The sequence below is a fragment of the Galeopterus variegatus genome, unplaced genomic scaffold (genome assembly GCF_000696425.1).
Source record: "Galeopterus variegatus unplaced genomic scaffold, G_variegatus-3.0.2 Scaffold2615, whole genome shotgun sequence".
Taxonomy (NCBI): domain Eukaryota; kingdom Metazoa; phylum Chordata; class Mammalia; order Dermoptera; family Cynocephalidae; genus Galeopterus; species Galeopterus variegatus.
The window spans coordinates 37362-44868 of NW_007728726.1; the positions used below are offsets into that span (position 1 = coordinate 37362).

Here is a 7507-nt window from a genome sequence, read left to right on the forward strand (position 1 = left end):
TGCCTGGTCCGGTATGGGCGCGACATTGAGGGTTGCGATCCGTTGCTGGACACGAAAAAAGACAAAAAGACAAAAAAAAAAAAAAGCTCTTAGAAAACTTTCTACCCCCTCCCTCTTCTTTGGAAATTTGGTAACCATAGTTTCTGTATCCTGCTGAGACTTGATATGTAGAGCTGCTTTCTACCTGCTATTAAGCTGCTGATAGCAGTGTTTCTGTTGCAATTTATGAGCAATGTCAGCTGAAGGCAGAGAGTATTGTACACACTATATTTTCCCAGCTGGAGATCGCCGTGAATGGAAAGCAAATTGAAGGGACTGAACCAGAAGACTACCTGTTGCAAAGGGCATACCACTAAAATACAACCCATTTAGCGCACTGAGAAGGCAGAAAACATGGAATGAAGCAGTGCTGAGGGACAGGATGGCCTCCAGTGAATATGACCACAGACTTCCTGGGACAGCACTTGGTAAGACAGGGGCCAGGGGTAGGTCAGAACACGCACGGTGACTCACCACCCCGTCAGGAGTCACGCTGCCAGCCTCTTGCTCTACTTGCTTCATTTTGTCATAAGGCTCAAAAAGCAGCCACGGATGGCTGAAAGGTGGGGCTGCGTCCTCAGGCGTCCACTGTCGGTGCTTTCAAGACTGGAAGAGAAGGTGCTCTTGGAAGGACACTCACATCCCACAGTTCTAATAAACAAGCATAGCACCAGGCACCTGATGGCCGGGGCCTGCAACACTTGACACCCACAGACTGTGAGGCTCGTGTTTTTTCTGAATGTTAAGAACCAGCCTTTCATTTCTGAAGGAAATATAGGGAAGACTTCTGAACCTGAGTCCCTGGATGGACTACAGAAAATCTATGAATCCCTTCACACACACACACACACACACACACCCCTAGAAGATGGTATATATTGGTTTCAAACCCAGGCCTATCATACACACACACACACACACACACACACACACACACACACACACACACCCCTAGAAGATGGTATATATTGGTTTCAAACCCAGGCCTATCAGACTCAAGTGTTCTTCCAGATTCACCAGATGATAGAAATTCCCTTGAATGTTTATTAACAGTACTAATCCCTAGCTCTACACCAAAGATCTAAGGTGATTCTTATCAGAGCCACTAGGTTAACAGAATTTAAAGAAAAATATCATTAAAATATACATCATAAAAATAAGATATATATATATATATATAAACCATGTCGACTTTTTCCAGGAAAGAAATGGGGAATCATGATCTTGATTACTTTCCAACATTCTGGGGGACGGGTTGCAGATGGGGTAGGATGTATTTTGCTATTCCTTTGAGAAAGTCACTAAGGAGCCTGGAGTGAGGCTGAGAACGTTTTATCTGCCTGAGCCCTTTGACAGGAGTATTAATACAACAGTTTTACTTGGTTTAAAGAAAGAACTATTTCACCATCCACACTAATCTCTGCTGGCAAGAGGAAGAATTCTGCTGTGGCTACCCACAAAAGATGATGGAGCCCTGCAATCCTTTCTTCATAGAGGGGAATTTGGGACTTTTCAAAATATTAATATAATCTCACTTATTAAGATAAAACGATGTGCTAAAGAACTGGAAATTTTCACACTAGCGCAGCTATCTATTCTCTTCCTTTTTTTTTTTTAACGGAAAGGATCTATAAATAAGAGCGTCCATTTTAACATCATAGCCTAAAATATTAACGCCTTAATATGCTACATAATTGTGTGCTCTTTTACCAGAAGTCAAATAACTGGTCAGGTCATTGTGCAAGATAAAATAAATTGTAGCTTAGAGACCAAACTAATAGCGAGGCTAGCTTCTATGCTGTCACAGGCATGATTCCTCCGCTGGGGACGCTGGGGACGCTGGGGATATATGAAGGTGAGCCTGCCGACGGTTACTTCTAACTCCACCTCATCACCTTACCCTAGAAGCAGAGGTGACCTGCACCCTCTTCATGAAGTTTATCAAAGGCCTCTTCTTTTCTTTTAAAAGGATGGAAGAGAGAGAAAGAGAGAAAGGGAGAGAAGCAAACAAGTTTGTCTTTTCTACACTGTTCTACCACAAAAACCTCTTCTGAGGTCTTCAAAAATAATAATTCAGCAAAAAGTGCCAGCAGAGCAACCACTGAGTCAGCCCTTATAAGTCATTTTCAAAAAGCTGCTTTCAGTGAATCAATTTTCAATGTTGTTTCAGTTATTCTTAGAAAACTTTCTACCCCCTCCCTCTTCTTTGGAAATTTGGTAACCATAGTTTCTGTATCCTGCTGAGACTTGATATGTAGAGCTGCTTTCTACCTGCTATTAAGCTGCTGATAGCAGTGTTTCTGTTGCAATTTATGAGCAATGTCAGCTGAAGGCAGAGAGTATTGTACACACTATATTTTCCCAGCTGGAGATCGCCGTGAATGGAAAGCAAAAACATGAATACACATGCACTATGGGCTGGAGGGAATAAAAAGGCAGAAAAAAAAGTCAGCAGGCTAAAATCAGGTGGGTGGTCTTGATTATAAACCAAGTAGATAATAAAATATTCAAAGGAAGCTCTAGCTAAATGGTCAGGAAATAATAGCGATACACAATATAAAGGGAAGCCCAGAAAGGTATTTTTCTGCTCATCCTTCTCCTGACCAATTCTTAGGTCGGTAACATGCCAAGACTCACCTTGCCACCCGGGGTTTTTAAATAACTTGCCATATCCAAAAGGTCACTGGAAATCACAAAAACAAATCCTATTCCACATTATGTTTCTAATAACTACTACAGCACATAGTGAGTACAACAGATTCAATTTCCAACCTTCTTTTCTAAATGCCTCCATCCACACAATACCTCAAGAGTCAAATAAATTTATCTTTTCCCTTACCCCAAATTATTTTACATGGAGACAGAAATAGGGCTTGTTTTTGTGGCTAAGAAATTGGCACATCATACTGTGCTTGGGCTTCTTTATCAGGAAGTGCACAGAAAAGTTAACGGTCCTCACAGAAGCCCAATTCTAGAGAGAAAGAAAGGACCAAATAATGCATCAAGAAATTATCCAGCAAAATCATTAAAGAGCTCAAAGATTCATTCTTTCCCTAAAAACTCTACTGAGAAATACAACATAAAATATTAAAAGGAATCTAGTTAAATAAACTTGACTTAACTCTTTCTCAACTAAATAAAATGCAGAATTGGCTTCTCTGTGTCAGGGCTCCCAAACTTGCTGTACATTATAGTTACGGGGGAAACATTTTTTTAATAATCATGCCATTGCCCGACCCCTATATATTGTAATTCATTTGATCTGGGTTCCAAAGACCACTTTTTTTAAAAATGTGATTTTAATGTGTAGCCACAGTTGAAAACCACTCGTCTATGTTCTTCCTCCATGGCAATAATGAATCTCTAAAGAAATAACAAACTAATCTAACTATGCCTTGAATTACAGCAGTAGGCTATGTTGACTGAGTAAACAGTCAAACTGTCTCAGATAATAAATGAAAAATATGTGAAAAATGAACAATTACAAAAAGCAAAAGGATCATTCACTTATTTTCACTGGAACATAAGTGTAAGATATCTCCCAAGAAACACTGGAACAGATCTTCAATCTAGGTGTTCAACTGTCCTCCTAATCAGAATTTAGTGTTTTTGATCCAGACGCTCATTTCATAGTACCAACAATATGAAATTAAAATACTGAGCCTTTTAAATTTACCCAGCCCAGAGCTAGGGAAAAGTAATTACCAATTAAACAGCAACATGAAGTTCTCTGAAGGAACAGCCTTTTGATGTTAGCATCTCAAATGCTAAAAGGCAAAAATCTCAGATCTTAACATTGTTCAGAGGAAGTACAGAGAAAACAAATATGCCTCGTAAAAATTCTTTCATTGGAAAGAAGTATGAACCCAAGTCATTTATCATGGGCTTGTAGTGAGTACGTGGTGATAACAGTAAGGCCCTACTAAATTAAGGTGACCATCTAAGAAAGAAAGAGGAAGAAAGGGGAAGGACTGGCAGGTTAGCTCAGCTGGGTAGAGCATGGTGCTGATAACACCAAGGTCCAAGGTTCGATCCCTGTACTGGCCAGTGACCCCCAAAAAACCAAACCAAACAAACAAAAAAATAGGAAAGAAATGCAATGGACTGGCTATTCTCATAAATGCAGAAAAAAACATAACCCAAGAGACTGGGCACATGCAATTAATAAATTTCTGGAACCTCCAACATCCAATGCAGGGGACCTGATTGTAATATCTGTAAGTCCCAACACACCCCAGCCCCCACCATCAATATAAGCATAGTTTGTGCATCCTCTCAAATGGATTCAGCACAAAGCTGGGAGTGGTTGTTATTATTAAACTCAGTGTCTTAATCCACACAGGGAAACTTCTTCCTACAAGTGACTAGAAATCTCTTACAATTGATTAGAAACACCAGACAGTTTGATGTTTACAGGCAGAGTTACAGATCTCTCTCACTCTCAATTACTGTGCAATTGATTTAACTAGTTGGTGGATTAAACAGGTTGTACATTATTCAAATATTTATCTCCCACCCAAAAGAGATGACCTTACACTTTTAATTTCTTTCTTCATGGCTCACAATGATAGGCATAAAATAGAACTCAATAAATTCTGTTGAATGCTCTTGGCCTTTTACCTCTGTTTTTTGTTTGTTTCTACCTTTCTTTTTTAATATAATGCTATATCTGAGTATCTCCACAATACAAAAATCATGAAAACAACATGGCATGAAACACGAACTAGACAATAGCTCCAAATTCAAAAAAGAATCAACAGAAAGTTGGGGCGGGGGGTAGGAAGAACCCTCAAGTATAATGAGATTTTTCATCAGTTTTGGCTTTTAATTACACATGCTATCCCTATGCTTTATAATATACACTTAAGAATTTGCCATATTCCTACAATCAAACTATCTCTGAATAGGCTGCTCATTTCAAGGATACATGTAGCATGTAGTTTACGATCATGTAACTAAAGAAAGAAAGCAATTATAATTGTTTCCTAAAATGGCATAATTGACACCTTTTGCTGCTTATCCATATTTTTCCTAAATACAAAAGCCTTCTGTTTTAATTATGCAAAAGATAGCATATGCCTGCAAAGCAGATTTATCTGCTCAGAGGCAAACCAAGTAAATTATGAAAAAGTTTTCTCATAATCATGATACAGGAAGAAGTGAAATATGTACTGGGCTATGTTCCCCAAACTTGAATTATCATAAACATCACCTGTGGTGCTTGGAGTTTCCTAACGATTCCTCTGTAGATTCTGGAGTGGTGTCCAGGAATCTGCATTTGAGCAAGCATTACAGATAAATTGTATCATAAGGCAAAGTCAGGAAAGGGCTAACCTATCTGTGTCTAGTACTGTGTTCAAGGAGCCCACTATGGAGTGCAGTGATTCGAAAACTGCTGCCCATTAGAATGAACTGGGTGGACTTTTTAAAGTTGTGATGTCCATCCCAACTTAAATCAGAACTTGTGGGCGTGGTACTCAAGCATCAGTATTGTTTTAACTTCTCTAGGTGATTCCGGTGGACAGCTATGTTTGTGAGCTAATGTTCTATTCTAGTTTAGTGGTTCTCAGCCCTGACTGCTCATCAGAATAACCTGTAGGAAATTACAGGCTAACTAATAAAAAAAATAATGCTTAGACTCCATCTTAAAACAATTGAATCAGAATATTTGGCTATGAGGCCTGAGCCATGGCACTTTTTCTAAGTTCCTAAAATTATTTTAATGTACAACCTGAACTGAGTAGAATGGGTCTAGTGGAGTCTAAGGTAAATAAAAGGTATTTAAACAACTTAATAAGCTGTTATCCAAACACCCTTTCTCTGCAAAGCACATGACTATTTTTGCCAAATACAGAAACAAATTAAAAAACAAAACAGTCTCTCCTTTGAAGGAGACTATAACTTAACTGGTCAGATAAATAATACACCTAGATGAAAGAACAAGAGTATTTACAAAGTATCAACAAGGGTAAAATTTTTCAATCTCTGAATACCTAAGTGTTGAGAAGAAAACTAAAAATGTTCTTAAGTTTCCAGTTCATGTTAGCCATGTGTACAAATCTTTCAAAAGTGTGCAGATTCTTGATGAAAGTTACTGAAGCTGACTTGAAGTCATGGGTTTGAGAGAAATAAAAAGTCACTTGGAGCCTTCCAACCAGTGTTTTTATCTTTGAAGAATGTTGTTTTCCTACAGGAAAATTCTAAAACACTTTAAATCCAAGTTCCCTTCAACAACCTTTACACTTGGAGCCTTCCAACCAGTGTTTTTATCTTTGAAGAATATTGTTTTCCTACAGGAAAATTCTAAAACACTTTAAATCCAAGTTCCCTTCAACAACCTTTACAGCTAGTATGGCCAGTGGCAGCTTACAAAGCAGTGTCACATATAATAACAACTTTTCCTTTCTCTTAAATAGCAGTTTTGTATCTATCAACATTTTATACTTACCACATCCTTAACCCCACTTTACAGATGAGAAAAACAAGGCCTATGTAGTTTAATGACTTGCTTTAAAGTCTCTTGTCCCTACCAGAATCATTGCATGAGACTACAGCCATCATTTGTTTAGAAATATCCTTAATCTATCTGTTATTTAAGGACAATTCATTTTCTCAAATCCATTTTTATGCCCTGCCCCATATAGGGTTAGGCCCTATTGGGTTCTTGGAATACAGAAGTGAACAAGACAGACTCCATGCCCACGTGGGACAACAGGTAACAACCAAGTAAGTGACTATGATTTTAGGTACTAAGTCCTTGAAGAATATACAGCAGAATAAGAGTTTAGGGAGTGATAGGGGAGAGGGTAGTTTGGGGACAGGATACATGGGGTGCCTTTGTGGGGAGACAATATCTGAGCCAAGCGCTGGAAGACACGAGACAGCTGGCCACGCAAAGGCTTGTGAGACCAGGCTGCAGAGGTAGAGCCGTAGCATTCTGCTCCTTCCTCAGCTTGTCTGTCCAGGAGGGCATAAATGAAGAGTGGTACATATTTATGGGGCACCTAGTATGTTCTTGACTTTATACAAGGTCGAAGCAATGCCATCAAAGGCATTTGGTGAATGCTGCTGGAGAGGAGTAACCAGAACCCAGTGCAAACAACAAGCGCTCTACAAACCCTAGAAGGAGAGCAGAGCGCAGCACATGTAAATGAGGTGGGCATTTCTTGTTGGAGGCTTTCTTTTCCTTCTGTTTATCTTTCTAATCTTAAAATTCCATTTGACTCTTCAAGCTATAGTTTTAACAAATACCCATGCAATGTGTTTTGCAGCGGCAAAGACTTTTATCTGGACCACTCTTAAGAGCAGAAAAACAAAGCTACTTTTCCTTTATGCTGTTGTATAAATATGGGTCTTTCTTTGAAGTGTGTAGTAAGTGGTCATTTTGTAATCTATAATACCTGAAATATTTTTGGGATGTACGCTCTTAGCAAAACAAACCTTAAAAAAAAAAAAAAAAAAAAAAAAA

General features: G+C 38.7%; 1 protein-coding gene and 1 non-coding gene across 3 annotated transcripts in view; one reads left to right on the plus strand and one right to left on the minus strand.

The window, feature by feature from the left end:
- Nucleotides 1-7507, minus strand: part of ZNF608 (zinc finger protein 608) — a 101366-nt gene that overhangs the window by 29396 nt on the left and 64463 nt on the right. The window lies entirely within an intron of this gene.
- On the plus strand, nt 4013-4086 carry TRNAI-GAU. The gene has a single exon. It is a non-coding gene; the product is annotated as a tRNA-Ile (tRNA).